At 42.6% G+C, this 25,053-nt stretch overlaps 2 protein-coding genes across 4 annotated transcripts in view; one reads left to right on the top strand and one right to left on the bottom strand.

Annotated features, from left to right (window-relative positions):
- The window catches only part of RRAGD (Ras related GTP binding D), a 149,390-nt gene that overhangs the window by 23,499 nt on the left and 100,838 nt on the right, over positions 1-25,053 (top strand). The gene's annotated exons all lie outside the window — the stretch shown is intronic.
- ANKRD6 (ankyrin repeat domain 6) overlaps positions 1-25,053 on the bottom strand; it is a 224,114-nt gene that overhangs the window by 185,227 nt on the left and 13,834 nt on the right. Inside the window, exon 1 of one of the 2 annotated variants that reach the window (XM_033936183.1) lies at positions 24,446-24,469. The exons of the other annotated variant lie outside the window; for it this stretch is intronic. The gene's annotated coding sequence lies outside the window, so the exon portion shown is untranslated. Of the gene's footprint in view, positions 1-24,445; positions 24,470-25,053 lie in introns of those variants that run through there. 2 annotated transcript variants of the gene reach the window in all.

The raw sequence follows: 25,053 nt of genomic DNA, 5'->3' as shown, positions 1-25,053 counted from the left end.
GAACAAATATACTGAAAAGCATTGGAACCAGTATAGAACCCTGGGGGATACCACAAGTTAAGGTGTATAGATCAGCTTGAATATATTGCCAGTAAATAATATTTGTCCTCACAGTTAGATAAGATTGGAACCAATTCTAGGACTTTATTTGTACTTTGTATGTGCGTGCGTGATCCCCATCGTGTTTGGCTGCCTATATGGTTGGCATGGTGGAGACTTGATACCCAGCATTTAAACATGAGTAACTGGGGCCCACGCAGAGTGACGGGCATGGCTCTGGCCACTTTGTTGGACAGACTAGATGAACTGTGCAGGCCTTTTTCTTCTGTCATTTACTGTGTTACTGTGTCTTTATGTGGTGGTGATTTTTGTGTGTTATGCAATCTATATTGACAAGAAGAACAACAATAGTGCTCAATGACTTTATTGCATCGATCAAGACTCGACATGTATGTGTTTCAGCCACTATGGCCTGACTCAGGAGTCTGAATCTTAAGCTTATGATATGTACATGTTGAGTCTTGATCAATGTTGTAAAGTAATTGAGCACCACAGAATCATAAGCTCAAGATTCAGACTCCTGAGGAAGGCTATAGTGACCGAAACACGTGTTTTGAGTCTTGATCAATGTTGTAAAGTAATTGAGCACTACAAAATCATAAGCTCAAGATTCAGACTACGAAACTTTCCTCCAGGAATTTGTCCAAACCTTTTTTTTAAACCAGCTACATTAACTGCTCTTACCACATCCTCTGGCAACATGTTCCAGAGCTTAACTATTCTCTGAGTGAAAAAAAAATTCCTCCTATTGGTTTTAAAAGTATTACTCGTTAACTTCATCGAGTGGCCCCCTAGTCTTGATGCAGTAAAAAAAATCGATCTACTTGTACCCGTTTTACACCACTCAGGATTTTGTAGAGTTCAATCATATCTCCCCTCAGCTATCCCTTTTCAAGCTGAAAAGCCCTTAACCTTTTTAGTCTTTCCTCATATGAGAGGAGTTCCATCCCCTTTATCATCTTGGTTGCTCTTCTTTGAACCATATATGGTGATTTGGTATAGGATGGGCTGGGGAGGGCATCAATGGGAACTCCACTAACTTGGAATATGAGGACGTTACTAGCCAGACTTTACAGCAGATATCCTGCAAACAATGGGATGGTAGAATAGGCTGGAGTGAGCTTAGATGGCAACTTCAGCAGTTGGAACCTAGGACAATACCAAGTGGACTTTAGTCTATGACCCAGAAATATCAAAGAAGAGACAAGTTAATTTAATCATGTATTTTTAATAAGAAAAACTAATGGGCAGACTGGATGGACCGTTCAGGTCTTTATCTGCTGTCATTTACTATGTTACTATGTTATTATAGAATAAACTCTCACTACATGGTGGCAAGGTGCCTGAAGGGAGGTGCCCACTTACAGAATTACTTCCATATTGTTTTGTACACCTGTTTATTGGCTGTCTGAACATATAGCCCTGGCATCAAAGTTGCAATCAATTTGATATGTGTCACAGCTACTTATACTCGTTGGTTTCCTTGCCAAAAATAATGTTTTATATAGGCAAGATCTAAAAAGTGAACTGTAAAGAAAAGGATTAGTGAACATCATTTGCCTTGTCAGCTGGCAGAAGGCTCCTTGGTGACTCATCCTATTACCTGACATCATATCTTTGAAGATCTTAAGTGTTTAGTGGTGGAGATTATAAATCAACATCTCTTATGTTGTGAACACAGATGGACATATAAGCTCCAAATTACTTCATCAGAGGGCTTAAATGCTGATATTGGCTGGTCTGTGTTTAAGAGGTTTGTGGTTAATTATATTGTTTACAAGGCACTAGCTAGCCATATGTAATGGTCAAGAGTGTGTACCATAAAAGTTATGATTAGAGATATAGGGGCTCTTTTTACTGAGTTGCAGTAAGAGCTAATGCATGTCTACCACGGGGTGTGCTTTTTTAGTGTTGGTAGTAGGTCTGGGGGTAGAGAGTAAGCATGCCAATTAGCATGTAGTTAGCATGGGAGCCCTTATCATCTAAGTATTGAGTTATGATAAGAGCTCTTGCCACTAAAATGGGAAATGGAAGGCCATTTTACCACCATGCTAAAAGTGTCCTCAGCGAGCAGGAAAGCCCTATGCCTAGATGGCACTCCATGCTAGAGATGGTAACTCCCACAGTAACGCCAGGGGTGGGGAATGAAGGCCACAATCCAGTCAAGTTTTCACGATTTACCGAACAAGTGTGCATGAGATCTATTTGCGTGCACTGCCTCCACTGTATGCAAATAGATCTCATGCATATTCATTGGGAAAATCCTGAAAACTCAAACAATATAACAAAATGCAAAAATGTGAGCTAGTCAGTTTCTTTGTTAGGAACTTTTATAGGACTAACTCAATGAACAATTGAGTTCATTGAGTCAGTTTCTTTGGTAGGAAATCCTGAAAACCCAACTGGATTGCGGCCTTCGTTCCCCACCCCTGACTGGCCACTTCTTAACGCACCTTTGTAAAAGGGCTTCATAGACTGCAGCCAGCAGGTGAATACATTCGATATTTCTTTGAAAGTGTGAATACGGTAATCATGTGGATAAAGGAGAGCTAGTTGACATAGTGTATCTAGATTTTCAGAAAACTTTCAACAAAAGTACGGTACCTGGCAAAAAACCAAATAGTAGCAGCATTCCAAAACACTGCTTGCCCTGGATCGGTGGCATGGAATACGGCTACTATTTGGGTTTTTGCCAGGTACTTGTGACTTGGAATGGCCTCTGTGAAGAGGGCTAGATGGACCATTGGTCTGACCCAGTAAGGCTATACTGTACTTATGTTCTTAAAATTCCTCATGAGAAGCTCCTGAGAAAATTAGAGTCATGGGATAGAAGGCAATGTTTTGTTGTGGATTAGGAATTGGTTATTGGACAGAAAACAGAGGGTAGGGTTAAATAGCCATTTTTCTCAATGAAGGAGAATAAATAATAGAGTATTGCAGGGATTTGTACTGGGACCAGTGCTATTTAACATATAGTGATCTGGAAATTGGAACGATGAGTAAGGTGATTACATTTGCAGATGACACTAAACTGTTCAAAGTTGTTAAAACACATGCGGACTGTGAAAAATTGCAAACAGACCTTAGGAAATTGGAAGACTGGGCATCCAAATGGCAGATAAAATTTAATGTGAGCAAATCCAAATTATAGTTACAGATACTAGCGTCCACCTTGGAGGGTCAGCACCCAAGAAAAACAGTTAGGTGTTATTTTAGACAATACACTGAATCCCTCTGCCCAATGTGCAGCCATGACTAAAAAAACAAACAAAAATTTCTAAAATTTACTATATTCCCTTGGGAAAGAAGAAATCTCCGGAGGATCATCAGGAGCCTGCAATAGATGTTTTGGATTTGACTAACTTATTAGAGAAGTCAGAATCAAAACAGTTAACGACTGCCATACTTTTTCTTTAATTAGCTTTAGATTCACTAATTAGCTTTAGATAGAGATTGGCTCCTAAAGTTATTTTTTAAATATAAAGATGCTTTGTTTCTGAATCAAAAAATAAGAATGTATCCAGATGTTTCTAGGATTACACAAAAAAAGAGAAAACAGTTTCTGCTCTTGAGACCTCAGGACTTAAAATTGGGAGCAACATTTATATTAAGATTTCCATGTAAATGTTTGGAGCAAGATATTTTTTTTTTGACTCTACACAGTTATCTAGATTTATTTTGGATAAGTAGGTAACAACTGCAAGTACCCCATCACTTCAGAGAAATTAAGGAGTTAATATAATCTTTGATTTTTGGACACTCCTCCCTCAATGATTGTGGACTAACTAACAGTTGATAGAATGATTTCATTTTCCTTTATATTTTCTTATACAATTAATATATGATGGGTACTGTTTCATTTCAATATGATTGTGTTGTCATATAAAAAATTGAAATTCAATAAAGACAAAATTATTTTTAAAAAAGCCCAAACAAAATGCTAGGAATTATTAGAAAAGTAAATAAGACTAACCCCCCACACCCCCTTTTCCTAAACCGTGATCGTGGTTTTTAGCACAGGGAGCCGCTCTGAATGCTCCACTCTGCTCCTATGAGTGTCGGGAGCAGCACACACATTCAGCGGGGTAAGAATGTTATAATGCCTCTGTACTGCTCCACAGTGCAACCTCACCTTGAGTACCGTATCTCAAAAAAGATATAGCAGAATTGGAAAAGGTTCAAAGAGCGATAAACATACCACATGGTTTAATGCGCGGTAATTTAGTGCGTGTGCTAAAAACACTAGCGCACCTTAGTAAAAGGAGCCCTTCGTTTATATAAGACATGATTTTTTACTTTTGAGTTTTTGCATATTTAGACATAGAATTGAATTTGTTTTAATTTACTCATATATGATTATTTACTTCTTAACCCTTCTTCTGGTGTTATGATATATCTAAAACCTATCAACTTGCAAAAGTGATAACTCGTACACAAGAGCACATGAACAGAACAGGATTTGGTTAGAAAACCATCAAAATATAATCACCTCATAGGCCTCATCCCTCATTAGAAAGGGTGTATGTACGAATGGGGACCCCCTGTAATAATTACAAGCAATTCTCTTCACTATGACTTGGCCTCCTACAGTAACGCCCAAGACTTAACAGACAAAGGGTCCCATTTGCAAAACAAAGCGAAGGGAACTCCTATGGAAAGCAGGCCCCCAAGTGTCACAAAGGGCTCATTCTACAGTCCTGTGTCCTGAACAAATTCTAGGATTTGGCAGTTTCTTTATGTAACCAGGCATCAAAGAACAACTATATTTGAAGCCTCAGAAATATATTTATCATTTTGCCAAATACCGAATGATAGGTGAAGAGATATTTAAATTTAAGATATAAGTCAACCAACACTAAAGAAAAAAAATAAAAGGAGATGAGAAGAATGCAATATTATTTACCATGAAGGCCTAAAAGCCAATTTATGTATAATATAATTTTAAAATATATAACCACAGACGCAATTGGTTACCGGGTCAAAAAGGTCACCAAAAATGAATCGGACTGTATGTGACACATACAGTTTGCTACTTGATCAATCAAATGTTCACCATTAGCCTACTGAAAAACAACCAACCACGCACGGAAGTTGCAAGGCAAAGAATGATGGAAGCACCATGTACAACAGCAGTACTTACAGGGATGGGTCGCAGCAATGGATCCTGAAGCTTCCAACATAAATTTGTTTCCTGCACTTTCACACACACACACAAATCCTCCTGTAGGAAAGACTAAATAGAATGCAGGTCTTCAAGCATACAGGGACATCTGAGGGTAAGCACAGCACTGTGCCCCAGTCACACTCACTAAGGGACAGTCCAAATTTACATGTCAATAGCCTTTTCCTTAGGGATGTACTGGGGAGGGAGGGGGGGACCTAGAGAAGTAGGCTCTGACCGTGAAATAGTGTGGTTGTTGTATTAGGGTAAAAAAATAGAAACAAATATAAGATGATAACTTATTTATTGGATAAGCAATACATTTTTTATTAGGTTTCAAAAACATTTTGTTGGGGGAGAGGGAAGGGCTTAAATGTCATTTGATTAATTGTGTTGAATTATTGTATTTTATGAAATGTTATGTATTTTATAAAGACATTTAAACAACAAAAAAATAACTTATTTATTGGATAAGCAATACTTTTTTATTAGGTTTCAAAAGCAAAACCACCTGCTGCAAATCCAAAATGAGCAAAAGACAATATTAGAATATTTAAGTGAAACAAAGTAGTCCAATGATAGTTTAATGGGGAAAGGGGGGGGTGAGAAACAGCGAGAGATAGACGGGTGATCGGAAAGTGACAAAGCAGTACAATTTTACAGTTTATGATGTGATAGAAAATCCCAAATCTCTATAAGACCTCTTTTGTTGATATCAAAATATTTTATCAACTTAACTTCAAAAGGTCTTACGTTCCTGGATTGTTTTTAAATTCTCTTTTTCAAAGAGATTGTATGGTCAGTTAAGTCCTGTCAGGTGAGTCAAATATTTCATCATCTTAACTTCAAAAGTCAGATATTTTTTTTAAGTTTCCTCTTAGTATTCTGAGTCAGAATACTAAGAGGATACTTTAAAAAAAAAATCTGACTTTTGAAGTTAAGATGATGAAATATTTGATTCTCACCTGGCAGGACTTAACAAGGATCTGGATTTTCTATCATGGCCCAGCAAGGTATAAAATTATTCAGTTACGCAGACGACTTTACAATCATTATCCCATTCACTACTTCTCTCTCTGAAGCTACTCCCATGGCTACAGAAGTACTAAACTTGATGGAACAATGGACAACAGAATTCAGAGGGAAGCTTAATCCATAAAAAACTAAATTCTTCGCGACCTCGCCACACCCACTTGTCACCACAACATCACTATGTATCAACAAACTCAGCTACCCTATTCAACCTACAATGAAGATTCTGGGGATAATACTGGACCAAGGCCTAATCATGAAAGACCAAGTGAGCTCCCTAGTCAGAAAGGGGTTTTTTTACTCTCTAGAAGCTAAGGTCTATTAGAGCAGTGTTCTTCAACCTTTTTACACCCGTGGACCAGCAGAAATAAAAGAATTATTTTGTGGACCGGCAAACTACTAAGACTGAAACTTTAAAAAAAACCCATTTCTGCCCTCTCTCTATGAGCTCAGTCCCCGCAAACCATCTGATCCCATCTGCACAAGCCGCAGTTATTATTTTACATTGAACATATTTTATTAAAGTATAAAAAGAACAATATTCTGTACAATTGTCATTTTATAAATACAGATATATACAGAGCAAGGACCAACAGAACTCTTGTCTCCCCTCCCCTTCACATATATCCCCTCTACTATCAAGAAAACTGAACAAGCCAAGTTATTACAGAATGCTACACAAAAATATCATGCTAACAGTATACTGAAGTCACACATGACAGGAATAGTGTTAGGGGAGTGCCCCCCAGTCAGAGAGAGCCCTGGGCTTTGCAGTCCCCAGTTATGTCTCTAGCAGGATATATACAGTGGTACCTCGGTTTACGAGTGCACTGTTTTGCAAAACATTCGCAATATTGGTGCCTCGTAAACCGAGCTTACCTCGCTGTACGAGCACCTCCCCCCTGCGATCCGGCACCCCCTCCGCTCGCGTCGCCCCTCCGCCGTAATCCGACATCCTCCGTATCCATCACCCACCCGAACACATCACTTACCCCCCCCCCCCATCTGGAATCCGGCACCAAGGCACAGGACATGCCGGTGCCAGTGCCCGACGATCTCTCGTCCTTTTTGCTGGGCCTTGAGCATCTGCGCATGCTCAAGGCCTTAGTTCCTGCTCTCTCTGAGATTCTCGAGATCTCTGAGAATCTCGGAAAGAGTAGGAACTAAGGCCTTGAGCATGCGCAGATGCTCAAGGCTCAGCAAAAAGGACAAGAGATCTTCGGGGACCGGCACTGACATATCCTGTGTGCCTTGGTGCCGGGTGCCAATGGGGGGTAAGTGATGCGTTCGGGTGGGTGATGGGTCCGGGGAGGATATCGGATCGTGGCAGGGAGGGCGATGCGAGTGGGGGGGATTCCGGATCACGGGGAGTGGCAGATCATGCAGGGGAGGGGAGCAATGTCGGTTCTTAGGGGGGTAGAGCAGTGCCACTGGCCTCGGGGGGGGGGGTAACGAATCAAGCGAGTTTCCCTTACTTTCTATGGGGAAACTCGCTTTGATATACGAGTAATTTGGTTTATGAGCATGCTTCTGGAACGAATTATATTCGTAAACCAAGGTACCACTGTATTTCAAATCTGATATATTCTAATGACAAAATAGAAATAAAATTATTTTTTTCTACCTTTTGTTGTCTCTGATTTCTGCTTTCATCTTCTTTTCACTCTTTTCCTTCCAGCATCTGCCCTGTCTCTTCAATTCAGCATCTGCCCGTTCCATCCACTGTCTGCCCTCTCCCCTTCCATATGTATCTGAGTTCTTTCTATGCCCCTCTCCCCTTTCCATCCAGCCTGTGCCTCCTCTCTCCTTTTTACATCATTCATTCCAGCTTCACTACTTTCTTCATTTTTATCTCTCCTATACTAGATCTAGCATCGTTGTCCCTCTCTGCTTATTTCTCTGCTGACCCCTTCCCATCATCAATCTCTCTACTTTCTCATGCTTGTCTCTCCCCTTCCCCTCCTTTAATCACCCTGCTAGCTGTTTCTTTCCTTTTTTTCCTTCTCCTTTCCGTCCTCCTCCTGTCCAGCAGTAATTCTCTTCCCTTCCTCCCCTCCCAGCAGCATCTCTCCTTCTTCTTCCCTCCAGGTCCAGTAGCAGTTGTCCCTTTTTTCCCTTGTCCAGCAGCTTCCCAGACTCCTTTCCCTTCCTTCCCTCCAGGTCCAATAGCAGTTGTCCCTTTTTTTCCCTTGTCCAGCAGCTTCCCAGACTCCTTTCCCTTCCTTCCCTCCAGGTCCAGTAGCAGCTGTCCCTTTTTCCCCCCCTTGTCCAGCAGCTTCCCAGACTCCCTTCCCTTCCTTCCCTCCAGGTCCAGTAGCAGCTGTCCCTTTTTTTCTCTTGCCCAGCAGCTTCCCAGCCTCAAACAGTAGCTTTCTCCTCTCCCAGCAGCTCTCCTTACTTGCCAGTGCAGCGATTCAGGAAGGCAGCCTCAGGTCCTTAGTTGGGTCACGCCGCCTCTGAGGAAAGAGGAGGTTGTATCATCAGAGAAGGCTGTGACTCAGCAAAAGCCCCAAGGCTTCCTGAATCGCTGCACTGGTAAGTAAGGAGAGCTGTTGAGAAGGGAGAAAGCCACTGTCGAAAGCTCCCCATGATCTCTCTGGCACGGCGCGGACCAGCTGGAAATATCTCATTGATCACGCCAGCTCTACACATACTAATAGGAAATTGAAGTTAATCTCGCCGGCCCTGCACGGACCGGCAGAAATTTCCTGCGGACCGGCGGTTGAAGAACAGTGTATTAGAGCATATTTTAACGCTTCATCATTCAGAATTCTGGTACAATCCCTAATACTAAGCCATCTCGATTATTGTAACATCGCCCATCTGGCAATCTCCCAGAAGAATATGCAGAGACTGCAACTAGTGCAGAATGCGGCAGTCAGGTTGATCCTTGGGTTGAAGAAGTCCGATCACATAACCCCTTCCTACCGACCCCTGCACTGGCTGCCGATGGAGGCACTTGCGAAGTTCAAGCTGGGATGCTTTTGCTTTAAGGTACTATCCGGTTTAGCCCCTAAATATATAATTGACCTCTTCCACTTCTCAACCAATAGACACGAGAGGTACACACCCAAAGTTCATCTCCCCACCAGTTAGAGGATGTAAATTTAAAAGACACCATCAACATCTCTCTTACCAGGCGGCATTATGGGTCAAAGACTTGGAAAAACTAATTATAAACGCAAATAACTATGGTGAATTTAGGAAACACCTAAAGACATACCCGTTCTTGAAATACCTAGGTAGCGAATCTGCACAATCTCTCCCAGCACAATCTCCCACCTCAATCCCCTCCCATCACAACTGTTCCCTTAAACTGCTAGCCACTATTCTTCAACTATGTAAGTTCTACTCTATTTGTAGTATCTTTCTAATCATTGTAAACCGCATAGAACTTCACGGTCCTGCAGTATATAAACTGTTATTATTATTATTCTAAAGCATAAAATTATAACGTGTTCTCACCTTCTGATTACCTATCCATCTCTCCTGTTATGCACCAGCCCTCCCCCCATCTCTCCCCATGAGACTGTCATTGGAATACTTTCATGTTTTACTTATGTATTCTCATCTTCTGTTCACTTCAGACCTAAAGGTGGTGATTCTGCTTTTGAAAGCTAGTCAAAAATGTATTAAGTCTAAAGGGATCTTTTTTTAAATTTGGTTTTATTTATTTCTGTGGGTCCAATATTCAGCCAGCAGTAAATCAGAAATTCAATATCTGGCCATATGAGGATGACGTTCTTGTGATGACAATATCGAAAATATCCAAAATACGAATGCCAAAAAAATGCCCAAAAACCATATGTCTGGCAGTGGGATCCAGGTACATAAGAATATTAGAATTGCTACTGCTGGGTCAGACCAGTGGTCCATTGTGCCCAGCAGTCCGCTCACGCGGCGGCCCTCTGGTCAAAGACCAGTGCCCTAACTGAAACTAGCCCTACCTGCGTACGTTCTGGTCACCAGGAACTTGTCTAACTGTCTTGAATCCCTGGAGGGTGTTTTCCCCTATAAGAGCATTCCAATTTTCTACCACTTTCTGGGTGAAGAAGAACTTCCTTACGTTTGTACGGAATCTATCCCCTTTCAATTTTAAAGAGTGCCCTCTTGTTCTCCCTACCTTGGAGAGGGTGAACAACCTGTCCTTATCTACTAAGTCTATTCCCTTCAGTACCTTGAATGTTTTGATCATGTCCCCTCTCAATCTCCTCTGTTCGAGGAAGAAGAGGCACAGTTTCTCTAATCTCTCACTGTACGGCAGCTCCTCCAACCCCTTTTTCTCTAATCACACCAAGAATCCAAACACGCAGCACTTTTTACAGATTAAATAGTGGAGAAAAAGCCTCAGATATAAAGGAGCCCCACCCTGTTGAACCTCAACGGGGAATGTAAAACAGGTAGGCTCATCCTCGGTCATTGGCAGAAAAAACTCCATTATAAACACTTTCAATAATTAAACTATCCAAGATTACAATAATATTTTTCTTATACTCATCAAACACAAAGTCCATGTGCCAATATAATCATTCACTGAAAGTCTCATGTATAAATATCCTGTATTGAACTAGTGAAAGGTTACTTCAAAAACTGAACGCTTCCATTCAAGCACCGTCTGAAATGCACCCCACCCGGGACAAAAATACAGTCAAGTAATTCACCGAAGTACTTATCTTGACATCTCACAGCTCTCCCCAAAGGTGGCAAAATAGTCCAGTTCCCAACTGTTCTCCCGTTTCGCGATCTCCACTGCTGCATCAGGAAAATTCTAGTACTTTGCACTTCACTGGCCGCTACATTAAGCATCAGCGCACCGATCTTCCTAATTCGGTGCTAAAAATGCTCAGTCCTGATGCCAATGTCATGACTTCATCACTTCACTACGGTGTCCACAAGAGTTCAAAACCCTCTCAACAAATATAGTCGTACTAACAATAAGACCATGCTTAGACTCTTTAAGATACTAATAAGTACAATTAAATTAAACTGAGGACCAAGCTTATAAATGGTTGCAGTTGAAGCAGGCCATTCAGAAGGGTTTCCCTGATTGGCGCAACTTAAAAAATCAGTATAGCTTGCCGGGCCTAAGTTTCCAGGTGGATTTGCAAGGGCACCAGGCTGCCAAGTGGTACAAATTAATATCTGAATATTTGAACAAAAACCCCAAAACAAGTCTAAAAAATATTTGAAGCACTGAGACAAAGCAGCAGATTTCTGCTACTCAATGGCCATGGATTTGGACTTGGAGGATGAGATGTACAGCGTCGGCATCTATGAGACAGACTTGGGGCTCCTTTTATTAAGCTGCGCTAGCGTTTTTAGCGCACGCTGAAGATTAGCACGCGCTAACCCCGCGCTACACAGAAAATACTAACGCCAGCTCTATGGGAGTCATTAGCGTGTAGCGTGCAGGGCAATGTAGCGCACGCTAAAACTGCTAACGCAGCTTAGTAAAAGGAGCCCTTGGTTGTTTTTTTGTTGTATATAATTTTCTGGACCCTTGTTCGTTTGCAAAAGTTAGATAATTCTAAGTCTAATAGATGCTGGCACTGTCATCTTGATATAGGGACACTGGATCATCTGCTGTTCTATTGTCTCTTGATACTTAAATTTTGGAGATCTATATGGGGTAAAATCAATATGATATTGGAAGTTTCACTGTCATTGTCATATGACATAGTGTTATTTGGAACTCGCAGGAGTCCAATTAATGCAAGTAAGAATAAATTACTCCTTACCATGACAGCAGTTGTTATGCAGCTAATTATGAAAAATTGGGATAGAATAAATCATAATTTTTGGTGGAAAACCTTGTGCCAATTGACCGATTTCATTGTTGGGGGTGGATACGAAGATCTTTACGCGGATTTTAGCGGATAGACTGATGAGCTGGATTCCTCGATTGATACATCCGGATCAATCGGGCTTTGTGGTGGGGAAGCAGGTGGGGTATAATACTCGTCGGATTTGTAACCTATTCGAGAGGGCTAGGGGTGGGGGGCGGGAAGCAGTATTCTTGTCAGTAGATGCCGAAAAGGCTTTTGACAGGGTTTCCTGGCCTTTTTTGTTTCAGGTTTTAGATTTTGTTGGTTTGGGACCTCGTATGCAGGAATGGATTCGCATCCTATACACTAGTCCTGTTGGATGTATTAAAGTGAATGGGGGTTATTCCGATATTTTCTCGTTGGGCAGGGGGACGAGGCAGGGATGCCCTCTTTCCCCGCTACTCTTTGCATTGACAGTGGAACCTTTAGCACAGAGGGTGCGGTTGAATCGGGAAATCAGGGGGATAACGGTTCCGGGTAGCAACTATAAGTTGTCCCTGTTCGCGGATGATCTTCTCTTCACGGTGGAGGATCCGGAGACCTCCCTGTCTACTATCTTGCGGGAGTTAGAGGAGTTTGGTAGGGTGTCGGGGTTCCGGGTTAATGTCGGGAAATCTGAGCTGCTTAATGTTAATTTACCCCCGGACAGAGTGAATTCACTTCAGGCACAGTTTCCGTTTCGTTGGGTACAACAGTCTATGCGTTATCTTGGGGTCTATTTTGGCCCACCGGGAACGGAGATCTATGATCTTAATTTTCCCCCACTTTTTCGTCGTATCCAGCGAGATTTGACAAGTTGGAAGGATCAATTTTTTTCCTGGTTAGGGAGGGTGGAAAAAGTGAAGATGATGATTTTGCCTCGTCTTTTGTTCGTATTCCAGGTGTTGCCTCTCTGGGTGAACAGGCGTACGTTAGAGGGGGTGCAGCGGCACATTTTTTATTTTATTTGGGCTGGTCAGAGGCCTCGCGTGAGTAGGTCGGTAATGTGCTTGGGTCGGAGTGATGGGGGTTTGGCTGTCCCCAATGTGGTGAAGTATTATCAGGCTGCTCAGTTGCGAGCCCTGTTGGAGTGGCAAGCGCAAGACCCGAAGCCGTGGGTGGAGCTTGAACAATGCGTATCTGCTGGGGTGCCCCTGTTACATCGGCCCTGGGTGCCTGAGAGGATTCGGCCCGGGCGCGTCTTATCCTCAGTAGACACAGCCCTGAGGGTCTGGAATATAACCCGGAGTAGTTTGTTGCTGGGTAGGCGCCATTCTTGGTATACGCCACTGCGCCATAATGTGGCCTTTGAGCCTGGTCGGGGAGAGGGTGCGTTTGCTAGATGGGAGTCTCGTGGATTGGTATGTGTGGGTCAACTGTGGGATCCGATATTGGGCAATATTAGGTCCTTTGCTGAGCTTCAGGACCGTTATGGTCTTCTGGCTCGGGATTTTTTTTCCTACTTGCAGGCTGTTCACTATTTGCGGGCCTCAGGGGCCCTACGAGACTTGCGGGCGGGTAAGACCCCCTTTGAGTTGTTGCTGGGCCCGACTATCAGGAAGGGTGCTTTATCTGCTATATATCGGTGCCTTAATGGTCGGGGGGCTCGGCTCTTGCCTTACATGTTAGCTTGGGAAGGGGATTGGGAGTCTGCTATTTCTTTGGATATTTGGGGGGATATTTGGAGGGAAGTGGCGTCGGCGGGCATTGCAGCTTTGTTGGTTGAAAATGGGTATAAAGTTCTATTCCGGTGGTATTATACTCCTCAGGTTCTGGCGCGTTGGCGCGGGGGGACGAGTGCTCTTTGTTGGAGGGGATGTGGGGAGGTGGGCATTTACCTGCATATGTGGTGGTATTGTGGGAGGGTGAGAGGTTTTTGGATTGAGGTGTTCTCTCGAGTTTCCCAGATTCTCGCCTTACAGGTTCCGGAAGACTGGAGACATGCCCTGTTATTTTGGCATCAATTGGATCTCGATTGGGGAGACTCTTTATTTTGTAAGTTGGCTTTTACTGCTGCCAGGCTGGCCCTAGCATCTTTGTGGAATCAGGGGCGATCCCCCACTTGGCTGATGGTGGAACAGCGCTTAACTAACTGGCAGCTTCTTTATCAGTTGACGGCTTTACGCCATGGCAAATACCATGGCTATGCTCATATTTGGCGTCGGTTCAGGACTTCTATAGGGCTTAGTGGGAGAGGGGAGTGGGGGGTTGGATCGGGTGTTTAATTGGGAGCCTGGGACTGGAGAGACCGTATTATGGTTACTTTTCTAGGTGGGGTGTGGTGATCCTGTACCCATTAGGGTGGTGTGGGCATGGTGATATCCCTGTGGGGGGGTAGGGGGGGGATTTTGCTGTGGTATTGCTGGATTTGTGGTGGGTTTTTGCTATGTTGGGGTTATGATTACTGTGTATTTGCTGACAGCAATGTTGATCTTTGCCTTTGCGCTTGGCTGTGGCTATGTGTACTTGCTGTATCCTTCAGTTTATTTTTCAATAAAAGTTTTATTTAAAAAAAAAAAAAAAGAAAACCTTGTGCCAGTTTAATAGGTTTGAACGAATGAACTCAATACAGTTGGGACACTATAATAAATTCAAAGAGATTTGGGGTCCATTATCGAAATTTTGTAAGACTTGATCATTAGTATTACCTTTTGATTTCCGAATAAGTTTTATACATATCCAGGGTGGGAGGGAGGGGGAGGGGAGGTGATACCTTATTAATAAGTACCTTATTATTTGATAGTTATAAGTGTTGGGAAAAAAAAGATTAAACTGAGGACTCACAACACCACTATTCTTACTCTCATGCTTAAATGCTTCAATTCACCTTGCTATCCTATTCCCCACATCAACTACTTTTAATACAAAAGTGTCAGTCTTCTTCAGACAACCCATCCATACAAGAATCATTTAGTACACACAATTGCGTCATAAAAACGCTTTCCATTCAATAGCAACATTTAAGCCACAAGAAGCAACCATGTTCAATTTAAAAATCCATTTTTGTTCATGCTGACGCAGCCAGCGTCTCATGTCTCCTCTACAGCCAGATGGAAAAAGCTTCTCCACTACAATACACTGAAATGTTTCAAAGATACAGTTAGCCTGTGTGCAATGTGCCACCAGCAGCTCCATCATTTTCTGTGCTCGAACACAATGGCGATGCTCAATAAGTTGGGTTTTCAACATATCACTAGGGCATTGCAACACTGGATTCAAGCATCAGGTGGGCAAACAGAGCACGCACCACTTCTCCTGTGGCCGACCACTTCATCCCCTCCATCCTTCTGCTGGTTTCACACTTCAGCCACACACAGTTGATCACAAGGGTTGCGAGAGCGTCTATATGAAAAATCAAATTCTGTTTCCTGAAAGCAAGGGTGTACTTGTAACACATGTAAATGTTTCTTGATATTCTGTACAATGTACGGTATTTAGTGTGATTGGAATACAAGTAAAACCTTGGATTGCAAGTAACTTGGTATGCAAGTGTTTTGCACGACAAGCAAAACATTTGATTAAATTTTAACTTGATATACAAGCAAGGTCTTGCAATACAAGTACATACAGTATATACACGGCACATTATCACAACTGAGCCAATGGTGGTTCTCTCTCTGACGCTGCGGGAGTGTAGTGACTGTTCTAAATGAGCGAGGTCTTGCAATATAAGTATGTATAGTATTTAGTATTAAAGTTTTGGGGTTGTGGAACGAATCGTCTGAATTTCCATCATTTCTTATGGGGAAATTCACTTTGATATACCAGTGTTTTGGATTTCAAGCATGTTTTCAGAATGAATTATGCTCGTAAACCAAGGTTTGACTGTACTGAAGAACATATGAGACCTTCTCCTCAGAATCCTTCTGGCCATATTCCAATAGACAGTCTCATGGTTGAAACAAAGCCCGTTTGGCGGCTTTTTTTTTTATAATGTCTCTAGGATAACCTTTTTCAGAAAATTCCTCCTTTAAGGCATCAGATTTCTCCTTATAATCTTTTTGGGATGAGCAAATTCAATGATATCATAAGAATTGTGCTGTAGGTATATTTTTGATCAAATGGTGAGGATGCATACTGGAATACTTCAGCAGCGCATTGCGATCTGTGGGTTTTGTAAACACCGAAGTAGAAAACCTCCAATACTCCACTTGTACCATCATATCCAAAAAAAGATATTTGCTTCCTATGCCATGTAATTTCAAAACATACTGTATGGTTGGATGACAATTATGCAAAAAGGATTTTAAGAAATCTTAAGAAGTGTGTCAACCAATCCCTTCCAAATTAGAAACGCATCATCAATAAAATCACCACCAACAATGAATATTTGGAGACCATCTTGAAGAAGACATGAATTTGTCTTCAAATAGAGCCATCTATAATAAAGCAAAGGAAGGGGAAAAATCTGCTTCCATCGCCATTCCTTTAGTCTGAAGAAACATTTTTCCATCAAAAACAAAGTAGTTGTGTCTTCAAGCCACATCTAATAAGGCCAAAATGAATTCACTAGGTATCTGTTGTGGGTTAGGAGCCAAATTTTAAAAAATGTTCTGCTGTCTCTAATGCTTTGTCCAAAGGAATGTTCATATATAACAATACAACGTCCATGGTTACCAGCAAGAAAGCAGACAATGAAGTAGGGCCAAGAAGAGACAAAGTCCCCACAGTCTAAGGAAACGGGTACTGTCTTTAATGTAGGATTTTATCAATTGAGTCCAAGGTTACAAAAACACGTACACATACTTTCCCACACGCTCCAGCAGGGATCCCCTAGCTTACACAATGGGGCTACCAGGCGGGGGGGGGGGGGGCAATATATTTGTGTATATTTTAGGTAACAAGTAAAATACTGTGATTTTTTTTTTAACTGACATTCGGATGTAGTGAGAAAGCCATCTTTTAGTCCCTTAGAGGAAATCTGTGCAATAAGACCACAGATCATATCCAATGGATCTTCATTCAATTGTACATAGTTGGCAGTATCATTTATTTGACAATAAGCTTCCTTCATATAATCAATCCTATTCTGTATCACAATGGCCCTACCTTTGTCAGCTCTCCGAATCACAAGCCCCTCATTCCTCTGTAAGGATTGTAAAGCACATCTTTCATCCTTAGTGATACTGAAATTGATCCAGAGGACACTCGTAAAACTTGATAGGGGACGGATTCAAAATGAATACTAGGAAGTTCTTTTTTACCCAACGTGTGGTGGACACCTGGAATGCACTTCCAGAGGACGTGATAGGGCAGAGTACGGTACAGAGGGGTATAGATAGATGATTACTGCACAGGTCCTGGACCTGTTGGGCCACCGCATGAGTGGACTGCTGGGCACGATGGACCTCGGGTCTGACCCAGTAGAGGCATTTCTTATGTTATGTTCTTAATGTTTCCAAAGCCATTTGACATTGTTTCTCTCCACAAAGAACTTAGACTGCTTTGACCAGTTCTGTCTTTGGTAGTAGAACTGCTTGAGTCACTATCCAAAAACTAGCCGGGCTCAGGGCTGATCTTCATTTGAACTTCCACCTCTCATCCAAAACCTGGTCCTTAGCTCCCAACTCCAACCTGCACCGAGAACTGAGCTCCCATGCTGAGGATCCAACTCCAGTACTCCACTAACACATCTCCAGACACTTGGTATGTCACTGGCCCCTGATACGAGCGACATATTTATACCACATTCTTTGATTTATTCCTCTAAATCAGGGGTTCTCAAGCTATTTCTAGCTATACCTAGAAACTCAGATTTTCAGGATATCCACAATGAATATGCATAAGGAAGAACATAAGAATAGCCTTACTGGGACAGACTAATGGTCCATTTAGCCCAGTATCCTGTCTTCATGGAGGCCAATCTAAGTCACAAGTACCTGGCAAAAACCCAAATAGTAGCATCATTCCATGCTACCATCCCATGTCTGTCTCAATAACAGACTATGGACTTTTCCTCCAGGAACTTGTCCAAACCTTTTTTAAAACCAGCTGCATTAACTGCTCTTACCACATCTGCTGGAAACACGTTCCAGAGCTTAACTATTCTCTGAGTGAACAAATATTTCCTCCTATTGGTTTTAAAAGTATTACTCTGCAACTTCATTGAGTGTCCCCTAGTCTTTGTAAATGTTGATGCAGGAAAAAAAAAAAAAATAATAATAATAATCAATCCACTTGCAGCCATTCTACACCACTCCGGATTTTGTAGACTTCAATCATATCTCCCCTCTGCCATCTCTTTTCCAAGCTGAAGAGTCCTGAGGATTCTCAAAAAACTTAGGGCTCCTTTTACTAAGCTGCAATAGCGTTTTTAGTGCACGCAGAATTTTAGCGTGCGCTAAACCCACGCTATGCGGCCTGAACTAACGCCAGCTCAATGCTGGCATTAGCTTCTAGTGCGTGGCAATTTAGGGCGCACTAAGCGCACGCTAAAACCGCTATCACGGCTTAGTAAAAGGAGCCCTTACTGTGCCTTTAATGAAGGTGGCTAAACCGGCTGCAGCCAGTTTAGCGTGGCGGTATTTTACTGGCTGATTTTCCAAAACGGCTCACTGTGGTCTTTTCTGAGCTCCCTGGCAGACTCTGGCTCTGCCATGCAAATGTATTACAACAAGGTTATTAATATTAAAGTCACAGTAAAATGAGTTCATCGATATTTAAACGAGCACTCCGTATGATTCTCTATCATCGCCAGGTAGCACCAGCTTTTGACAACCAAAAATTACCAGCTGGTCTGTGGGTGCCAGTACTGTGCAAAATGCGTCTCAGGCGTGCATTTCTGGCTGTGGCTCCTCATAAAATTAAAAGCAAAGTAAAAAAAATACACCATTCACATAAATTATAGTTTTTTGGGGGGAAAGATCTGACACACGCCTATAATGTGTGCATATATTGTACTCCAATAAGGCATGCACAGTATGTGTGTGTCTGCGACATAGTTTTTCCCAGCACATGCGCATGTTTACGTCTCTTTCCGTGGTCTATTGTGCACATGTGCTGATCGCTATCACCAGCGACTCGTCTCATGCAAATTCTGTGACCTTCCACGAACCTCATTTGCATGCACTTTTTTTTTTTTTAATCACTCGGCTTTTTTTAATCAATACAGTGGCCTATTGGATATTACCGGCGATATTAGAGCCCGAGAAGAATGCACTTTTTTTCCCCCACATTTTCCACGTCACAATTGTTTTTCTCAATAGGAAGGAAAGTTAACTTGGCAATCGGATTTGAGTCAGCTGAGGGAAGTGTTGTTGGAGAGACATAATGTTTTTTTAAATTGTTAGGGCTTAGTTAATTGCTTTTAGAGTCACGGTTCGGTAGCCATCCTATAACAACAGCAATTCAGCTAAGAGAGAATGTCAAGCTCTGAGGTAAAAACTGACACAGTGGAATGTGAAGAGGTTCAAATAGTTCCTTTATGGGAGGGAAAAAGGTGTTTAAGCATATTTGACGTGCCTGGTTACTGATGTAGCATTTGTGCCTTCAAGAAACACTTAATTTCAAAATGTTGCAACGTAACTGCAGCATTGTTAAGCCTGATACACCGATGCTTGAAAATCTGAGGTAAGTAATATTACTTGTCGATTAGAGGAAAAAAATGCAGTGATGAAAATTTACTTTATTAATCTGAAACAATTTTTATTAAGCGACAGCAAACAAACAACAAAGAATACAGAGCATTTACAAAAAGAGCAATATACTGAGCAACCTCCCCCCCCCCCCCAACAATCCCTCTAACCCCAGAACCCAGTAAATACTTCCCCTCACTCAAGGAAGGAAAGCCTTCAACAGAGAATCCAAAGAAACAAATGGCATGAGAGGGTGGTACTCTTAACCCCCCCATGCCAAAACCAAAAGAAGCTCTCCAGGAGTAACCCTCCTCCCAAGCAACCCTGGACCCCAGACAGCATATACTATCACAACAGATGATACCCCATTCCCCCAGCCCTCACCCCCAACCTCAAAGAAGGAGAAGAGAAAAAAGGAGAAAGAGAAAGTTGAAGATGAAGAGGAAAAAACAAAACCAAACCAAAATAGGGACCCCCAACCTTCCGAATAAACTGACGGAAGCCGAAAAGCTTCATATTTATCTAGCAGAAAACCTGCCGCCGACAGTGGCACTGGATGAGCAAAGAGGGTTTCCACATACAGCAAGAGCCGTCTCCAAAAAGGCTTAACTTTAGGACATCCCCAAAAAGCATGAAAGAAGAATGTGGCTGTAAAGTACACTTCTGACAAAGGGAAGATTCTGCATAATTGCACGTAAGTAAGATAGCCTCGATGGATAACCCGAAATTGACATTCGTGGAGCACTTTATTAAATATTAACAGGGGAATGCCACTGCATAATACCATGACCAGACTGGCCACCTAGTGGCATAGCAAGGGTAGAAGGTACCCAGGCCAGTGGCACTCCCCCATGCCCTACTCTCCGTCCCCGGCTCCTTCCTCGTCAAATTGCTTCCCTCCCATCCTCTCCACACCCACTTGCACCCTCCCTTTCCACCCTTGTACCTCTTTAAATCTTCATCAGCATGAGCTAGCATTCCCTCCGATGTCATTTCCTGGCCCGGAAGTGATTTCAGAGGGAGCCAGACCTGCGTAAGCCGCAGGCTCAAGTAGTGGCTCGTGCTGGCAAAGATTTTAAAGAGGTATGGGGAAGGGAAGATGCGAGCATGGCATGGGAGGCAGAGAACTGCCCCCCACCAAGATGACACCTTGGGCGGTCCGCCCCTTCCTCCCTTTACTATGCCCCTGTCCCCCCCCTAACGCTCAGGACAGCTACAGAAGGTGGTGGGAAGGGCAATTAGTAGGATTTCCAGCAAAGGCAATGGAACAGACTGGAGAGACAAACTTATCATTTTCTACCCACAATTCATAGGTTTTGACAGACTAATTTAATTGATTTTTGTTATGTACAACCTGCAGGCACAGTATATATGCACAGGCATTGATTCATAGGACAAACCCAACATGAATTTAGCCAAGGGAAATCTTGCCTCACCAATCTGCTGTATTTCTTTCAAGGGATGAATAAATACGTGGACAGAGGAGTGCCAGTTGATTTTGTGTAAATGATTTTCACAAAGAGTTTGAGGAAGTACCTCATGAATGACTCCTGAGAAAATCAGAAAGTCATGGTAGAGGAGGCCATGTTCTATAGTGGATGAAGAACTGGTTAAAAGATAGAAAACGGAGAGTAGGGTTCAATGGTCAATATTCATAATGGAGAAGGGTAAATAGTGGGGTTCCCCGGGGGTCTGTGCTGTGACCCCTGCTGTTCTTGAACATATTTATAAATGATCTGGAACTAGCAAAAATGAATGAAGTGATTACATTCGCTGGTGACACAAAGTTGTTTAGAGTTGCAAAATCACAAGAGGGTTCGGAAAAAAATTGCCAGAGGATTTACGAGACTTGGAGACTTGACATCCAAATGGCAGATGACAATAAGGGAGGGAATTCATCAAGGTGTGGTGAAGTTTTTCCCTTTACTGCACCTTGATGCTTGCTCTATGGCAGGGGTAGGCAATTCCGGTCCTCGAAAGCCGGAGCCAGGTCAGGTTTTCAGGATATCCACAATGAATATGTATGAGATGGATTTGCATGCACTGCCTCCTTGAGATGCAAATCTATCTCATGCATATTTATTGTGGATATCCTGAAAACCTGACCTGGCTCCAGCTCTTGAGGACTGGAATTGCCTACCCTGCTCTATGGGATTCAGCAACCTGCAGGATCCTGGTATCACAGATAGCTGAATCCCAACTTATAGGAATAACGCTACTTCATTAAAATACGAAAACAACTGTAAATCGTGTTTCTCGATGTCTGGGACGGTCCTATGGAATGCTATGACCAGTACTTTGAGGTTTTGTGGTAACTTGATATAATTTAGAAAACTGCTTAAACCCCATCTATTTACTGAAAGGAATTGACCAAATAGAGCATGATAAAAAACTATTTACAATGTCCAATGTGACACAGACAAGAGGATATGGACTAAAGCTAAGGGGGGACAGGTTCAGGACAAATATCAGGAAGTTCTGCTTCACGCAATGAGTGGTGGACACCTGGAATGCTCTCCCAGAAGAGGTAATTGCAGAATCCACCGTTCTAGGGTTTAAGGGTAAATTAGATGTACATCTCCTTATGAGTGGCTTAAGGTGATATAGGTAAGGGTAAGCTAGATGTGCATCTCTTATGAGAAGCTTAGAGTGACATGGGGACTAATACTATGCCAGGGTACACCTGGCGGGGCCTCCGCGTGTGCGGATCGCCGGACTTGATAGACCTAGGGTCTGTTCCGGAGATGGCACTTCTTATGTTCTTATGTTCTTTATTTGCACAGGTATTTTTCAGCTAGCTCCATGCTTCCAGTTATGATTATATACCTCTCTTTATGACGAATACAGTAAAGTGTTTGTAACCCTTGCCCTGGCCTTTTGTTTGTTTTATATTCGGTTTGTTACAACTGTATACGTTGAAAGTTGTGTATGTCAATTGTGAGCCGGTTTGGTTTAAAGTGGATTATAAAAGCTTTGAATAAATAAGTAATTTCAATAGCAGGGGTATCCCTATGGAACAATTTGAAGGGACTGTTGAAATTACTTTTGGACATGCAAAAATTTAAGATGATACTCAAAACAACCAGAGGAACCGGGTGGTGATGGGAGGAGGCTAATTGACCCATTCACAAGCCCCATCAACTACAGAACAAGAGATCACAAAATTAGAAACAAATATGCAGACAAAAACTGAACTACAGAAAGCAAGAAGCTAAATTGTGTTTGCCTTGCCAACACTGGAAAAATAAATACAATCATTTCCTCTTGGACTGAACACATAAAAAACAGCAGAGAGGCACATTATCCAAAATTCAGAATAAATTTCTGCCTTTGTCTTAGCATTTCATCTTCTTATAATTCTATTCCAATGTCTGCTATCTTTTTGCCATTTCTCCACCTGTCTTATTCATTCCTTTTCTACATTTATTTAAGAACATAAGAATATAAGAAGCGCCATCTCCGGATCAGACCTTCGGTCCATCAAGTCCGGCGATCCGCACACGCGGAGGCCCTGCTAGGTATTCACCTGGCTTATTTTATAGCCAACCATATCTTTATATGCCTCTCTCAAGGAGATATGCATCTAGTTTGCTTTTGAAGCCTAGGACTGTCGATTCCGCAATAATCTCCCCTGGGAGAGTATTCCAGATGTCCACCACTCTCTGTGTGAAGCAGAACTTCCTGACATTAGTCCTGAACTTGTCCCCCCTTAGCTTCATTTCATGTCCTCTTGTCCGTGTCAAATTGGACATTGTAAATAATCTTCTCTGCTCTATTTTGTCAATTCCTTTCAGTATTTTGAAGGTCTCGATCATATCCCCACACAGTCTCCTTTTCTCAAGGGAGAACAATCCCAGTGTTTTAAGTCGATCCTCATATTCCAGTTTCTCCATACCCTTCACTAGTTTAGTTGCTCGTCTCTGCACCCTCTCCAGCAGTTTTATATCCTTCTTTTCAAATCTTTCCTCCATTTCTTTGTCTCTCTGTCCACTCAAATTTCACCCTCCTACTCACCCTCCAGTCCTTAAATATATTTTAACCATTCATCTTCTATCAAATTTCTTGCTCCTTCTAATAGGCATCTGGAATAAGAGAGCTGGGGAGGCTAAGCTTCCCCAGCCCCAAGCCCTTGACTCTCACTGAGTTGCCAGGTCAGGGCTTCTATAGGTGCCTCCATCTCTCCCCTTTCCTTCCCTCTCCTCTCAGTTCCAGGGTCTGTCCGTGTCCCTCTTCATCCCTGTGGTCACTTTCAGTTGCTGCGGGTAGTGATGCTACATCAACTAAAGGCCTGCCTTAGGCCCTTGGCCTTCCCTGTGACACATCCCGCCCTCTCTGATCCAACTTCCTGTTTCTGTGAGAGTGGCACACTTCACAGGGAAGACCGAAGGCCTGAGGCAGGCTGATTTAGTTTATGTAGTGTCACTACCAGTAGTGATTGAAACAAGTTAGAGGGCGTGTGGGGAGGAACACCATATACCTGTGAGGTGGGGGGGGGGAAAAGAGAGGTAGATGCAGAACTCAGGAGGTGCTGCTCTGCTGGAGGTGGGAGGGACAAACAGAAAGGGAGAGCTTTTAGACTCAGGAGTTGGAGGGAGATGGACAGATGCTGGACCAGTGAGGAAGGGAGGGTAGAAGGTAGGAAAAGAAAGACAGACTGGAGAAGAGGAAAAAAAAGACACTGAACCTGAGAGAGAGTGATAGTGGGCTAGGAGAAGGAGGAAGAGAGATAGAGAGAGATATTGACCCCTTGATAGGAGGTGTAAGAGGAATAGAGTATTTAACGTGGGGTAATCAAAACAAGAGAAAAAGTTTACCTTCTGTTTCCTTCTGGTCGTACTGCTCATGCATTGAAGCAGAGCTGCTCTTTCTCCCACTTAATTACAATAAGCCAGCTTTGGTAATACCTCTCTGCCCTATATGGCAGTTGTCAAATTGGGTGTTACTAATTGATAAGTGGTTGGTAAATCATTGAGGCTATTAAGATTGTTGTGCAAATAGTACCATTTCATCACCTGCAGTTGAAGAGCACTTGGGGGTAATGCTGTTGAGACAGACATGGGACGGTAGCATGGAATGCTGTTACTATTTGGGGTTTTGCCAGGTATTTGGATTGGCCTTTGTGAAGACGGGATAGTGGGCTAGATGGACCATTGGTCTGACCCAGTAAGGCTCTTCTTATGTGAGCCAAGTATAGGACAATCAAGCCATTGTGACATCACTGCTGAGGTTGGCTCGTAGGCATTGGTGGAATGAGGCATTATGACATCACAGCTCTGGAATGTTGCTACTCTTTGGGTTTCAGTCAGGTACTTGCGATTTGGGTTGGCCACTGTGGAAACAGGATACTGGGCTAGATGGACCATTGGTCTGACCCAGTAAGGCTCTTCTTATTTTCAGCGTATATTTCAAAAATATAAATACC

The sequence above is a fragment of the Geotrypetes seraphini genome, chromosome 3, assembly GCF_902459505.1.
Source record: "Geotrypetes seraphini chromosome 3, aGeoSer1.1, whole genome shotgun sequence".
Classification (NCBI taxonomy): domain Eukaryota; kingdom Metazoa; phylum Chordata; class Amphibia; order Gymnophiona; family Dermophiidae; genus Geotrypetes; species Geotrypetes seraphini.
Note: the sequence above shows the minus strand (reverse complement) of the source record. Positions and strands in the feature narration are given on the sequence as shown.